Genomic DNA, 16,509 nt, shown 5'->3' with positions numbered 1-16,509 from the left:
GTTCATTCATCCAAAGATATAAGTCATGTATTTCTGGTACTTCTTCACATACACAGTTCCCAGAAATATAGCAGAAAATAGTGGTGGTCGAGGAATTCAAGGCCTTACAGTTTAATAAGCTTTATGGAGTAAATGAGAGAGGATAAGGATAAAGGATAACTCATCATGTAGAGCCCAAAGCATCAATAATTCTATAATTAACACATAGAGCTTGAAGCAAATAAGAAATTCCACACTTATTTGAGTTACAGTAGATATAATGAAACTGAAGAGGGGTTGGGTGCTATGATTCATGTAGATCAGTTTTAAAGATCCAATTTCAGCCCTTCATGTAGGCAAATGCATCAACAATTCAATACAAATGAATCTGTAAGGAGGTATGAAATATTCTAGCAGCGATTATAGCATGAATTCAGAGAAGAACATGAACATAATGGAATTTAATAGGAGGACAACATACTATAATACTTGAAGGGGGAATCACCACCATTTCTATCATATTCTGAAAGATCTATATTATCAAGTTATACATTTTTTAGAATACTTGTAGCTTTTTCTTCTAGATTTATGAACCTTTTTTAAGTGTTTCTTCCCCATATTTATAAGAAGGGGAGAATTGAACATTCATGACACAAAATATCTCTTGGCCAAGTCTCAGCTGTTAGACCAACTATCTGTCTCAACCCAGGGATGGCTCTATAGCCCAAAATCATAACAAAATAGTAATTTCCTCAAAGGTCGGCACGTTACAGGATAACAAAGCAGATGAAAACATTAATACAATATCTCTGAGCCCATCCCTGTGGTCACTCAGTCGACTCCAGTCATACCTGCCATTACATGATGGCTTGATGGGGCCTGACCCAGGTTCAGAGTTATTTAGCCAAACAAATCCCTACACTACTGGCCCTTTCGGCATTAGCCCACGGAGCACGGATTGAAGTCTCACCCGAAGCAGTATGGGGGGATGCTGGAACCAAGTTTCCGCACCCTTGAGATGTCTGAGGTGTCGATTTAGTCCAACTGTGCCTACCTTCATGTAAGTCACTTCACGCACTACTCCAACCTTCAATACCTTCGCGATCTGCTATAATCGCCTTTTGTACAGCCCTAACGAGGGGTTGAGATGCTTTCACACTGCTATGGCAGCGACCTGCGCTATTTCCCCAAATTATACTGCGTATCTTACTTATCTTCTTAAAGGCCTTAGTTAACTTGCGTAAATAGATATTCTTTCTTGCATTCACTTAATCAACACATTCATACATATTCGCGCATCATATAAGCATTAAAAGTGCAATGTATATTCAATGTAACAGAAACATAAAACAAGAAATAAATACACAGAATGGATATGAAACTTCTCTTTATTAATGCTCCAAATGTTACAAACTCGACTCACCCTGCACACTTAGCTGCGGACTACTAGGCCTCTGTGCACTCGGCTACAGAGCCTTCTCCTACTCTACAACTCAAAACTAAACTTCACACTTTGGTTATTCCACTATGCTTCTATTCCGTCATAAGATTCGTTTGATTTTTTAACTACTTAGAGCCTCGCTCTATCTATACAATCCCATGGTCCACAGACCATGGGTAGATCTCTACAACCAAAATTACATTACAAAATTGAGGGCAGACAACGCTATGACTCTTTTACAAGCTACGTGCTCTGCGCCCACAAAATGCGGAGTATTTACATTGGAGTTATCATTTTTGACCAAAATTTGGGCTCTAAGCCCCAAAAATTTCCTTGGGGGATCCCGTGCCCAACAGGTCCCTAACACAAACATCGTGACTCGCCCTCGAGTCACTCTGTCGGTGCAGAGATCTTTGCGCAAAGACCTCCCAACTCTGCTTGAAATACTGCAAGATCGGCAGCACACTGAGCAGATGCCTGCTGCACTTCCTAGACGTGCTGTTTAGAAACCACTGTAGCTGAACTGCTTCCTTGAACCTATTCCTGTGTTCCTTGCATATGCATGAGCTTTGCTTCAATAGAGGCTGTAATTATGTACGCCTCATCAATCCATGGTTGTAAGTGTGCCTTCAAAACTGTTTCCTTATGTCGAGCAGCATCCACCTGCTCCTTGAGCGCTTTTGCCTGCTGCATCTGCGCAAGCCTCTGTGTAAGGGAAATCGTCTATGTGGTCCCTTTTACTTCATCATACTTCTGATGTAGCTCGCGTGCCTCTATTTCTAGGCACTGTATGTTCGGGTCCTCCTGTAGAGTGGTGAGAACCTCGAACGACTCCTTGAACAACTTTGTGCAATCTTTCACTGCACTGTTGACCTCCACTATTGTCGTTGTAATCGCATCGGCGCACTATTTCTTAACCTCCAGTAGTGTTGAAGGTTGTGCCTTCAATTGCAGTATGGCTATCAGAAGGTTCAGCTCTAGTTGTGTTAACACCCAGGTTGTTCCCTTTGACTCCCAAGGGAATACGGCCGGGGTAACCACTAACCAATCTTTGGATTACAGTTTCTAGCCAAACTGTAATCAGAGAGGGCTCTCTCTGTATGATTTGTCTCTGTTTTGATAGTATCTTAGGCTAGCTATAATGTTCAGGGTTTTTGTTTTATGTTTTGGTTGAGGGATGTCTTCTGCATCTAAAGTGTAAGTTTTCAGGCAGTATTAGTCCATTGGGCTATGGAGTCTGTGGCTACAGGTTGTTAGAAATATTGAGTTGAGTTGCTGGAATTACAGGGCCATTAAAATACCTCATGAAACAAACTTGAAATTATGATGGTGAAGTGAAAATAACCAGTGAAAAGCAGTTAAGAATTTTCCACTAGGCTAGAAGTGTGAGAAAGAGATATACTGCACAGGAGCAGACTTGAATTCCTAAAACAATAATCACTGTGGATGATATAGTGTAAAGGTGCAGCAATTAAGAATTACACCTTTATTACTATAACTGAAGAAAAACATGTGTAATAGCTTAGATTGAGTTCAGGGTAATCTGTGATCAAATCCTAGAACTATTCTTTTTCCTTACCATTAACTGTGAAATATAGAACATGAAAGAGCTGTGAAAAGATAACAAAAACACATAACGAAGAGTTTTAAGAAAAACTTATTGTAACATGAAGTATGCTGGAATCCTGTAATATTCAGCAAAACACCACAATGCCTCAGATAACGCAGTGCTTTGGAAATTCCATCAACTTTGTATTAATATTCTGAAAAATTACAGCATAAGAAACTCTTGAAGAGAGATCAACAACAACCCCTGCAAGATTATGCGAGGGGGGAATATATACAATCGGTTACACAAAATTTCTGGAGCGTTGAGTCATCTCAGAAATGAATACGTTCACCAACTTTTCAAGATAGTAGATAAGAAAGTTATTACATCATTGAATACAAAATAAGTGCTCTTTTTGTATGTCAGAAGATATTTTGACCTTTGGAGGCCACTGAGTTGGTCTGAACGTTCTGCTTTAATTCTGGAAAATGTGCGCTTTATGGCTGTTGTGCTGTAGTTTTCGGCCCTGTCACCTGTAGCTGTCAACCTTGCTTTATTGGCCGAATAGTTCTGCTGAGTTGGCTCAGCCTTCTCCTTTCCATGCATGTTGTTTTTATCACATTTTCCTATGCATGATCACTTATGAATTTTAAACGAAAAAACTTGATTTACAGGCTCTGGTTCACAATATCAACTGTATCATTTTGGTCCAGTATTCCTGTGTGGGCAATTGATGTCTCAGAATTGCCTCTAATGTCTCATCTGCCTCTGTGTATTCGTAGAAGTTGGGAGGCACTTCAAACAGATGTTTGATCTCATCCATAATAAAAAATAAGTTCTCTACCCTGTTGTAGAGACTTTGTCCTGTTGCTGGCCCTGTTTCCTCTGAGGTGCTGGGCCTTTCAGTGATTTGATTTGTGGCGAATGTGTTGACCCTCTTGGCATACTGCTCATGTGTAAGTAGTCTTCCTGCGCTGTTCAGTAAGCCAGGGAGACCTCTGTTTTGCAATGCCACAAATTTGTCCATGAATCTATTGACCTCGGTCTGCATATCCTGGGTCCTTCTTTCTAGTGTCTGCACCAGGTTTCTTAGTGTTAGGACCCTATTTATTAACATAATAGTCTCAGTTCTGCTTGAGATTCCCATTGCTGCTAGCTGAGCACTTGTTCTGTTACTAAGCACATTAATCATTCTATTGGCAACCTCAGGCATATTGCCTATAGATGCCCTCGATCTATGGATTTCTCTGTGTGCTTTTCCTATGAGCTCTATTTGCTCATGAATGGTCTCAATGTATTGCCATTGATCAGTGATTGATTGGCCAATGTTGGCCCATAAAACTGTCTTAAGCTCAGCTGTCACTTTATCAAGTTTGAGCTCCTTCTCCAGCTCTTTTATCTTATCCTTAAGGGCCTTTATTTCCCTGCCCTTTTCTGCTACAGTCTACTTGGATTTGTCATATCTTTCATTCAACTTGAACAAATTTTCCCTGGCCTCTTTTAACTCTGCCATTTGCGCTTCCAGGGCTTGGATTTCATTCTTGAACTTCTGCATATCTAGGCTTGGAGCCTGCTCTGTTGTTGGTGCAGTTGCTGATGTAGAAGGTGTTGTCTGTTCTGTTTGTTGAGTAAGGGGAGCAGTAGTTTGAGGAGGTTCCTCCAAATTGATTATTTCTGGAGGGGGCTGAGAAGTTTGACCTCCTTCTTTTTGCTGTAATGATGCCTGCAATGCAGCCTCAGATTCTCCCAGCTTCTCTTGTGTTTGGATCAGCTATTTGTATAATGAGACCAGCATAGTTACTGCATCTTGGTCATGTCTCAGCTGAGCAACTTCTTCAGTTTGTGGGTGGATGGTCGCTGGGACTTTGACCATTTTCCTTAGTGCTGCCATGTCTGCATCCCTCAATTTTAACAGTGCTTGAATGCCCTTGATGTCCTTGGGATCATGCCCAATCTCTATGATTATATCTTCTAAGGCTCTGATCCTGTTGTCCTTTGCTTGAGAGGATGCCCGCTCCAACTCCAGTTGGGCAGTGGTGTTGTTTAGGCTATTTTCTAGCCTATAGTTTACCAATGTCTTATCTGCCAAGGAGGCATATACCATCTCACCTGTTTTCTTATGTAATTCAATTTGATCCATTGGGTGGATCTCCTTGGCAAGGACCTCAAGGTTGGTCCTGATGTAATCTGCAGGGGACTATGGCTGCAACACGGCTGGCATAAAGTGACTCATGATCATTTTGCCTTCATTGACATCATATGCAGACATTAACCTTTGCTAGTTAGTAGGAGCCATTTTCAACAAATGATTATAGAGCTGTATTTTTATTGGCTCATTCCTCCTCTTTATGTTAATGAACTGTTGTTTGATGCCCAGTTCACCTTCTTTCTGCTGGCTTGAGGAGCTGACTTCTCCTCCCACTGTCCTCTCTTGTTCCTGCTGGAAGGAACTTGCAGATGCTTCCAAGCTTGGTGGGCCCATGCCCAAAGACTGCCCTATGGGCATTTCTTCTTCAGAGAAGGGATTCATCCTTTGTCTCTTCTCCCCTTGAGTTGTTGATGTTGTGAGGGGAGTCTCTCTGTCCCTCTTTCTGCTTATATCCTCCTTTTGTGGGGTTTGGAGGATTGAGGCTTCAGCTGTTGTTTCCTGCCTAGGAGGCACAATTTGTGGTGGCTGCTGCTCAATGAAAACTGGGGTCTCCGCTGCTTTTTCTTGCTGTAGTGGCTGCTCTTTCTCTTGCTGCCCCTCTTGTGGCTGTTGTACCTGTTGTTGTTGCTGCTGCACCTCCTCATGAGGTGGCTGCTCTGGTTCCATCTCCTTTTCCTTGCCTTTGGTAGAGGTTTGCTCAGTAGCTTTGGCTGCTTGCTGATTTGCTGTGGAGGAAGAGGCAGCTGCTCCCACTTGAGTGCTTGGAAGAGTAAACACCTATGAACAAAGCTCTAGATCAGCCATCTTTTTCAGATTTCTTAGTGCTCTTTGATTTAACTCTTCTTGTGTGAGAGGCTCCTCTAAGGTTCCTCTCCTCCACTTTATTTGATTATCATATTCTTCTATGTGAGGCAAGCTCACATGGTCATACCCGGACAGCCTATATTTCACCCTTCTTAGGCTTATGAAGTGACCGGGGTCATATGGTTTCCAAAGGAAACTGGTTTGCAGGCCAAGGGACTCAAGCATTCTGTCTGCTTCTTGCCAACCTTCCTCCCTTTTGTTATAAATGAAGTGGTCTAATTGGTTCCTGACCTTGAGCTGTGCTTTCTTACCTTTGCCCAAAAAATGGAGTATATCAGCATTGCCAAATTGCCTGAAGTATTCAAGGGCAAACAATCTCATGGGCACATATTTGGGCAATCTGTATGGGGGCAACTCACACCCATATATCCTGATGACTCTGTGGTTTTGGTAATAGTACCAATCCCCAATGCTGTATGCCTTAGATAATTGAAGAATTCTCTGCATATCATCAGTCAGTCTTGGAGGAAGCGAGCTCATAAGCAGGGACATGGCTGGATGGATGAAGAGATCTATAAACTCACAGTAAGCATATGGAGAGTGAGATCTGTAGTGGAAGGCAGAGGACCAATAGACCACTGACCTTGGATTGCCTTGGGCATCCACTTTTTTGACAGCAAAAGAAAACTTTTCATGTTGATAATATAGGATTAAGTGGTAGATGTAAGAGGTGTATCTGAACACCTTTTCTCTTGCCAAGTTCATCAACTGCTCATGTATTTTATCAGAGATGTAGGTGGCATAGTCATAGCAAATTGGAGACTTGCCAGGAGAGAACATGAGCAAGATCACTAGCACAGTTTCATCAACAAACTCAATAGAATTATAGCCCAGAATGGGACTGATCATATCTACAAGGTCCCTGCCCAATTGGTTGAGGTAAACATGAGAAATGGGAGGGTACTTCACTGTGTCAGAGTCAATGTACAACTGATTTAGTTTGGTGAGCTGAGCCTCTGTCAATCTAGCTCCTTGCTTAATCAGATCCATCAGTGATAGAGGGACTAATTTCTTCTCAGTTCTGAAGTGCAGCATCTCTCTGATGGCTTCAGGGGTGACATAGAAAACTACTGAACCTGAAGGGTCAATCACAACCCTCTGAGTAGCATCATAGCAATCAGCACATAAGTGGATTAGGTCAGGGAACTGTGTGACCTGAGGGAGCTTGAAGATAGGGAGGAAAGAATCCTAAATGCCCAATACATCTGTTCCACACTCATGTTTAATCTTCAACTCATTCAACAAGTGAATGTTGTACTTGCTGTGCATTAGCATTTCCTCTGATATTTGATAGTCCATGTCTGCTAGAGGCTGCCATTCCAATTCTCTTTGAGGGGCATTTAATGGAGCAATGTTCAATGCTACAGGAGCTACTGGTGTATCCATGGCTACTTTAGGATTCTGCTTGCTTGTAAACTGGTGTTACTGTGCAGAGCAACACAAAAAGCGTTTTGCTTGAAAAGGAAGGTGAATTACTGAGGAACAGAGGATAAATGGTTAATTGCAGCTATTGAAATACTGTTCAAAGCATTGATAAGAAGAATGCCTGGGCTTAAACTCCTTTTCACAATAAATTTGTGCAGTTTGGACTCCCCGTTCACGTTTGCGCGAACAGAATGCAGTTATTGGTAAAAACTCGGGCAAACAAGGCTCAACCGGTGAATTTCGACCTTAGAGTGTAAATGGGGACTAGGCATAGGGGATTTGCCGGTGAATTATAAGTTTCTCAGTGTTTTAAGCTTTCTTGGCAATTTACAGACGAAACCAGGTGCATGAGGGATTCACAAGGATAAATACCTGGTATACAGAGAACAATGGACACGAATGCAGGTGGAAATGGCGCGCCAGCGGTCTCCAGGTCGAGTTCAGCAGGTTGGTGCGCGGTTGGACGTAAAAACCATGCAGAGAAAACAACAGCGTTTTTGGCAAAAAGTGCAAAAAACGCGAAATTTTGGCCAAAATATGGATTTTTTGGAACATTGGCGCCTTTTTTGGATGACGTCATCAGGTGGGGTCAAGGTTGGATGACGTCAGCATGACGTCATCGGGTGACGTGGCGGCATAAGAGAGGTCCACGGGGATGGTGAGGTGGCGGACAGGTGGAGTAATGGCGGACGGGGGTACCGACGCGGCGCTGACGTAGCAGTGATGCTGGCGGTGACGTAGGCAGGGCGGATTAACCGAAACCGGAAGTGGTTAGCGGTTTCATATCGCACCGCCTTCCATACGGAAGCGGAATTGTCAGAAGTACCTCCGATACGATGTGAGGGTGACGCGTGGCAGAGGCCTGACGTCACCCTCTGACAGATTTCAGAAGCTATCTTTCGGACGTCGGGGCCGGTCCGATATGTACGAGGGCCGTCGGATGAAAAGGGCCCGATCCGACGGTCGACGGATCGTTGAGCTGGCCGGATGATACGGATGCAGGCGGGATTAAAATAATATTTCTTTTGAAATTTGCGCCCGGCGGGACCTTTGGGAATTTGGCGATTCATATGGTTTTTTCAATGTTTTTTACAAAAATGCGCATAGCGCTAAGACTTTGGGTAAACGGGAAAAAGTGGGTTTTTGTATGTTTTTTGCAAATGAAGCGGGTTATGGGTAAAAAGGGGTTTTTTCACAAGGTTTCTTAGCCAATGAAGGGTTTAAAGGGTCAAATGGCTTCAGAAGGGGAAAAAGGGGTAAGGTTTAGGGTTCTTAAACTGACCAAATGCCAATTTAATCCCTAACAGTGAACATATGGCTAAAATGCCAAGGGAAGGGATATTTATACAATGCTTGGGGTTTATACACCATAGTGTTATAATAGTAGGGAAAGGGTAACATAGGGGATTTAGATAATAGAAGTTAGGGGTTAATATGGATGGAAAAGGCGAATGAGGAGTGAAATCACTAAGTTTATGTGAAGATAACTTAGCTTAGGGAGTAGATCAAAATGAAAAGATTTTTAGACAAGAAATGTGGCTTTTAAAGGAATAAGAACCACCATAAAACCTCAAATTCTTCCATGAATCTTAACTAATGAAGGGATGTTAGTAATGAATGTGAAAGGGGAAAATGTGAAGTTAGACATGCTCCTTTGCTTTGCTGCAACATGATGGAGAAGAAGACCTTCTCAATCCATTGATTTTCCTTTGTGAATAGGTTAGCACACATTCAATTGTAAGGAATGACATTTCTGCAACCCCATCTGCCTACCCATCTACTTGCCTAGCATTTTTTGTTTCTTCTTGGAGGGTGCACTTAGACTTGCAGACCCTTATTTGCCTTTTCTTTTCTCTTGGCTTTTTCTTTTGATTTTCTATCTAGAACTACCCTTATTGCTTCCAAGGTCCCAGATTAAGCAGTTGGGAACCTTAATTCTCTACCTAAGCTATTGGTCTGCCAAGATTAAACAGTTTGGACAGACTTCTTTCTCTATTCTACAACAGAAAATTGAAACATGGCATGATCCAGATTAGGCTGTTGGACCATCCATCAAAATTGAGTCCACATCAAGCTATATACACACATTGTCTTCTCTTGGAAATATGGGATCTTTGCATCATCAAAGCAGAGCATATTTGGAACTTTCTTTGCCAATCATGAAATATGAAACCTATTGGTATAGGTAGCTAACAGTGGCTCCACATGGGGATGGTTTTTCCATTTGAAAGACCAAGAACAACAGGTCAGAATGCCTTGGCCCTTGACTGCTTTTACCAAAACTTGAAGTATGCTGCTTTGAAATGCCAAAATTGTGCTCTTCCCATCTTGGTAAATCTGTGAACTTATTTGCCTTTTGCTGACAACTAATAAAACTTTGGGAAACTGCATTTTTACATTTTAACAGAAGGTAATATATACACCTGAATATGTACAAGGGAAACTCAGGTTGCACTCATTGATAGTAGTCAAAATAGTGTTTCAACATCCTGCCATTCACAGGACCTTCATCCAAATCAGCTTCATCAAGACTTTTAAGGAAGTAAGTATTGTTTCCTTGTACTGCTTGGACAGCAAATGGTCCTCTCCAAAGGGAATCAAATTTTCCATGTTTTCCTTTGTCTTCCCTTCTTGAATCCCACTTGAGGACTTTATCACCAATGTTGAAATCTTCAGCCTTAGTCCTTCTGTCAAAAGCTTTCTTTAACTTTTCTTGTAAAACTTGAACTCTGCTGTAAACTTGGTCTCTAGTTTGCTGCAAACATATCATTTGATTTATCCTTCTTTGCATATCATTTGGTTCAGCTTGACTCTCTTGAAGTAGTTTCATAACAGGGACCCCTAGTGATGAAGGAAATTTGGCTTCTAATCCATAAACTAACTCATATGGGCTGATCCCAATTGATCTCTTGGTTGTTAGTCTATCTGCCCATAAGGCATTCACAAGCTTCTTATGCCAATTCTTCTTATTTTCTTCCAATACCTTCTTTATGATGTTTACAAGGCTTTTATTTGATGACTCAGCAAGGCCATTTCCTTGGGGATAATATGCAGTAGAATGGCCCAAGGTAATGTGAAATTTGTGGCAGAAATTCACCATCTTCTTTGATCTGAAGGCAGCAGCATTGTCTGTTATTATCTTATCAGGACAACCAAATCTAGAAAGAATATTGGTCTCAAGGAACTGAATGATAGTGGAATCATTAGCTTGTCTGCATGGAACAGCTTCAATCCATTTAGTAAAGTAGTCTGTAGCTGTTAGAGTCCATCTACGTTGGCCTGAAGATGAGGGATGAATTTCCCCAATGAAATACAAGCCCCATTGTTGAAAAGGTCTCTCTGTTGCAATAGGCTTCAAAGGAAGTGGCAGTAACTTTCTCTTTCCCTCAAACACTTGACATTTATGACATGAGGTGGTGAATTTCTTGACATCAGAGAAAACAGTGGGCCAATAGTAACCAGCCCTTAGTATTTTATCCACAGTGGACTTCCAATACAAATGTCCACCACAGTCACCTGCATGAAATTCTTGCATAACATTGTTAGTCTCATTCTCAATCAGGCAGTTTAACAATATACCCTCATGGTTTTTCCAAAGCAAATTGCCATCCATAACACAAAATCTTGAAGCTTTCATTTTTAGGAACCTACATTTAGTTCTGGACAATCCTGGGGGAGCACACAGGTTTTGTAACACATAACAGATATCAGAATACCAAGGGGATTGTTCAAAGGCTACATTGATCTTTGGAGTCGCCAGCTCCAGTTCATTGTCCAGCTGGTTTATGTCTAAGGCTTGGAAGTTTGCTTCTGTCATTAATTTGGCCAAACCTTGCCCTTTTATCAGTTTTGTAGGTTTTATTTCAATGTCAAATTCTAAAATGTTGGTAATCCATTTTCCTCTTCTGCCCTCTAAGTTCTGTTGAGTAAGTATGTCTTTCACAATTGGGCTTGGTACATAAGCTATAACATGGGAGTATAGGATATAAATCCTAAAGTCTTTAATTGCTTTGACCAAAGCATATGCTTTCTTTTCCATGATTTGATATTTCGGAGGTGCATCTCTGAGGGCTCTACTAAAGAAAGCAATGGGTTTTTCATTTCCTTGGTCATCTTTCTGTAACAAAACAACATCAATGGTATGCTGCGAGGCAAAAGAGAAGATGATAAATTCTCTGTCAAATTGTGGATTTGTTAAAACTGGAGTTTGGGTAAGGGCCAATTTTATACCTTCAAAGGCTTGATTTGCTTCTACTGTCCACTTTACTTTTGAATCCTTCTTTAGCATGTTGTTAAGTAATCTGATCAATTCAGCTAAGTTTGGGATAAATCTCCTTAAGAAGTTGATCTTCCCTAAGAATGCTTGTAATTCTTTGATGTTTCAAGGGTGGGGCATTTGTAAGATAGCTTGTATCCTATCCGGGTCAATCCTAATGCCATTTTTTGAAATAATATGACCCAACAATTTACCTTCTTCCAAACCAAACAGGGATTTCTTGGAATTTAAGGAAATTCCATATTTCCTACAAGTTATGAATATCTGCCTTAGATGTTTCAAATGTTCTTGGTCAGATTTGGAGAAAGGTGTGAGGTCATCTAAATAAATGACAAGAAAGTAATGAATCTCCTTGGCAAAAGCAATATCCATTGCTCTTTGAAATGTAGCCCCTGCGTTTTTCAATCCAAAAGGCATTTTCACATATTTGAAAGTTCCCCATGGGGTTGTGAATGCAGTTTTGTCTTGATCATTAGGGTGTACTAGGATCTGATTAAAGCCTGAGAATCCTTGAGGCTCCTACCACTCTTTGGAGAATGTGATCCATCTTAGGTAAGGGATAGTTGTCCTTGAGGGACACTTGGTTTAGATTTCTAAGATCAACACAAAGTCTTATTTCACCAGTTTTCTTTCTTGTGGGCACCAAATTTGAAATTCAATCAGAAAATTTGATTGGTGCTATGATGCCAGCTTTAAACATTTTTTGTACCTCTTTCTCAATTGCAGGGAGAAGCATAGGGTTTATTCTTCTCAATTTTTTCTTGAAGGGCTTTTGATTTGGCTTGAGAGGGATTGTGTGTTGGATAACAGAGGTTTCATAGGATTTTAAATCCTCATAACTCCATGCAAAGACATCTTGGAACTCTTTGAAGAGGTCAATGTATTTGGGCTTCTGATTAGGAGGTAGGGATGCAGACAATTTTATTATCTTGGGTTTCTCAATGGTTCCAATGTTACATTCTTCAATGGCAGAGTTAAGGGGATGCATTTTTGGTTTTCTAGGGACATCATTTGAATAAAAAATATCCTCTAGTGGAGTTAGGCCTGTTGGAAGAAAATTGTCTTTCAATTGTATCACTTCAGCCTCAGCATCAGCCACTTCTTCACAACTGATTTGTTGAATTTCTTGTATGTTGTCTTTGTTGAAAATTGTTGGATGTAGGATTTGGTTAGCTGTTTTAGGTGATATTGGCTTACGGTTCTGTTGATCAAGTATTTGTGATTGACTTGCTCCTTCAGTGTCAATATTTAGTCCTGCAAATTCCTGTTGTAAGGTCAAGAAATTGTTTATTTGTGCATCATCTTCAAATACTTGCCAGTCCTTGACATTGTTTGGGACAGAAGGTCTGTGTTTTACCTCAGCTGTAAAGCAATGGTGGGGCTCAAAAGGTAGCTTGCAGGTACTTGCAAATGTAGCCAAACTATGGGCATGCAGGTTATGGGTTCTGGGAATCTTGGTAATTTGAAATTCAGTGAAGGACTGTAGTAATTCAGCAGCAGCAGATCTATAAGATCTCAGTCTTTTATCATTGGTGACAAAATTACCCTTTACTTGTTGGATAACTAGGTCTGAGTCCCATAGAATTGAAACTTTTATGGCTTGTAAGGATTTTACTAGCTTGAGGCCTAGTAAGAGAGCTTCATATTCTGCCATATTGTTGGTGCACCTGAAGTTTAATCTATAAGCTCGGCCTTCTGCATGACTGTTTTGTTTATTATGTATCCAAACCCCTGCTCCTGCCCCTAATTTGTTGACTGACCCATCAAATTCAAGAAACCATAGGATCTCTTGTTCTAGGGAAGATTTAATGACTTCTTTGTAAGCTGGGATTGTAAGTTGCAGATCTGGTTTTTCATTTGGTTTGCCTTTTAGGACAGTGTCATCACTTGATTGGATCAGCTTGATTTCTAGAGCAGCAGCCTTGTTTAATGATTGCTCAAGCAGTATTTCTTGAACAGCAGTTTCTTCATTTACATGCTGATCTTGTTTGAGTGTGTGGATTTCCTCATCACTTGTGGGATTTGTTTTGTCATTGAAAAGGATATATGAATCTATATCAGAATGGACGGCATATATGGGAAAGTTTTGAGGCTTTTCTTCAATGCTGACCATGTATTTCATAAGTGACTCTCTATATAGTCTCTTGGGTTGACCAAAGACTGAGATTGTGGCATATGACATGTCTAATTGTAGGGAACCTTGGAGTTTAGCCCCCCATGATCTTGATAGCAGCATTCCATATTTGGGTGGGATATCAGCAACTACAACATCCATTAAAATTGTTTTGTTTGGATATTTGACAAGGGATACACACAGATCTTTTATGAGACCTAAACATTTAACTTGGCTGGAGTCAAAAGAGAATAGGTCCTTATATGGTCTTGTAATGTCTAGGTTAAGCCTCTCCATCACTGATTTAGGCATCAAGTTGTGAGAGGAACCTGAGTCAAACATTGCATTGTGTAATATCTTGTCATGAATATGCAGACTGACATAAAAAGGTAAGATACCTGTAACAACTGTCTTTCCATCCACTTCTGGACCGAAAAGCAATTCTGGGGTGTCATCTAACACATTTACATTATCTTTATTACGAGTTAGCTGAAGGGATTTCTTGATTTGTTGTCTATACATGTCATGCTTGGCTAGTTCTGAAAGAGGAATAGCTACCTTCAATTTGCCAATTTCAGCTTCTAAGTCAAAGGGTCTTTCAGATTGGATCTTGGTGTTTTGGGTGGCAGCCTTTTCCTTGTTCACTAGGTTGTCTTGATTTTTATCTTGATCTTGAGGCTTGTCCTTCTTTATCATTTCTTGAGAAGTGTTACTTGGATTGGGCTGCAAGGGTGATGTAGCCAGGCAATGGTTCAGTGATTTCTTGAACGGTTACTTCACTTGTAACTGTATCAGTTGTGTCATTTAGTTCTGTGATTATGGCTCTTTTGGGCTGCTGGCTATCCTTTGTTTTTGCAGGCTATGTTACATTTATAGTTCTGCTTCTTAGCTTATATTGTTTATGAACTTCATAAACAGCTGTGTCATAGCCTTGTTTGAAGTCAAATGACTCACCTGACCTGGTTTGGAATTGCTGAATGTCATCATCCTTATGATCCTCTTGACTTAGAAAAACTTGCTGCTCATCATTCAGGCCCATCAGGTTAATGTGGGTGTCATCTACTTGCTCATTTGAAGTGGATGCTTCAGTATAGTTTTCCTGGAACGGAGGTCTTATGTCTGGATCAGGACCGGTCTTGCCAACGTTTGGGTTTTGATTTCTCCTAAAGTTGGGATTTATGGTAGGGTTATTTTCTGGTGCTTCCCATGATGATTTTCTCTCAACTGACTCTACTCTATCCCCTAATCTCTTCATACCAGTGAGTATTGCATCCAATTTTTGATCAAAGGCTGAGGGTTCTTCTTTGAAGTTGGTTCTCTTTTCCAATCTTGCCCTGTTTCTTTTGGCAATTAGGTTAGCCTCTACTGTGACAGCAACCTTTTGGGCTTCTTCAAGGGTTTCCGGCGCCCTTTCCTTCAATTGATATGCCATATCAGGGTCGAAACCATCAGGAAATTTGTACAAGGCTAAATCAGGGGGAGGTCTTAAATTTTGTGGTATTGCGTTATATACATTATTAAATCTTGCACAATACTCCAAAACGGTCTCTTGGGGACCTCTTTTGATTGTATCATACTCACCAAGTATGTGCAGGGGATCTTTCTTTTTCTCCCATCTGTTAGTAAAGGCTTGATAAAGCTCATCAGGAGTTGTGATGGTATTTGCAGCCAGGGATCTAAACCAAGTTCTTACATCCCCTGTGAGGCTCTAAACAAAGATTCTCATTCTCACACTGTCATCATCTATTTCATAGTTCTCAAAGTGGTCTTGCATCCTTCTAGCATGCGGAATTGCTGTGAAAGGGCCAGTGGAGTCAAAATATGAGATCTTGGACTGATAGTCCTGAGGTAGAGCTGCAGCATTAGCAGGTAGCTGCAAGGGTGCATACCTGTTGGCCATATTTGCAGGGTTTATAGGGTTGACTGGGACAACTTGGATGGTATGTATGACTGGTATAACAGGGGTAGTGGGAACGATAGAAACTAGAGTGTTGGTCAAGAGAATATGTGCAGTGGACGGAGGTGTGAAAGGAGGGCTTCTAGATGTGGATGATGAACTGGGGGAATCAAGGGTAGATCGAAATAGAACCTTGATTGGAGTTGGAAAAGGATTTGGATAAGCTGCCTCAGGAGTTAAATCAGCAAGAGTTTCCTGTCCTTGTCCTTGCTGCTTCCTAATGATCTTAGGGATTGTGTTAGGATTTTCAAAAATAGTTGGTGGGTTGGGGTCAGGATTTAACCTTGTATGCCTTGTTTTCCTTTTAGGAGCCAACTTCTAAATTTATTTTTGCTATTTTTAGGATATTTTTGGAATTGTTTTGGAATTGTTTCAAGGGACTGCTCAGGTTTTAGAACCACTGTCTAGGGAGACAACAGTTGAAAAAAATGCTTTCCCCAGTGGAGTCGCCAATTATGTTAACACCCAGGTTGTTCCCTTTGACTCCCAAGGGAATACGGCCGAGGTAACCACTAACCAATCTTTGGATTACAGTTTCTAGCCAAACTGTAATCAGAGAGGGCTCTCTCTGTATGATTTGTCTCTGTTTTGATAGTATCTTAGGCTAGCTATAATGTTCAGGGTTTTTGTTTTATGTTTTGGTTGAGGGATGTCTTCTGCATCTAAAGTGTAAGTTTTCAGGCAGTATTAGTCCATTGGGCTATGGAGTCTGTGGCTACAGGTTGTTAGAAATATTGAGTTGAGTTGTTGGAATTA

This window comes from Pinus tabuliformis, chromosome 4_2 (assembly GCF_031772625.1).
Source record: "Pinus tabuliformis cultivar Carrire ecotype Pingquan chromosome 4_2, CPIR1, whole genome shotgun sequence".
Taxonomy (NCBI): Eukaryota; Viridiplantae; Streptophyta; class Pinopsida; order Pinales; family Pinaceae; genus Pinus; species Pinus tabuliformis.
Note: the sequence above shows the minus strand (reverse complement) of the source record.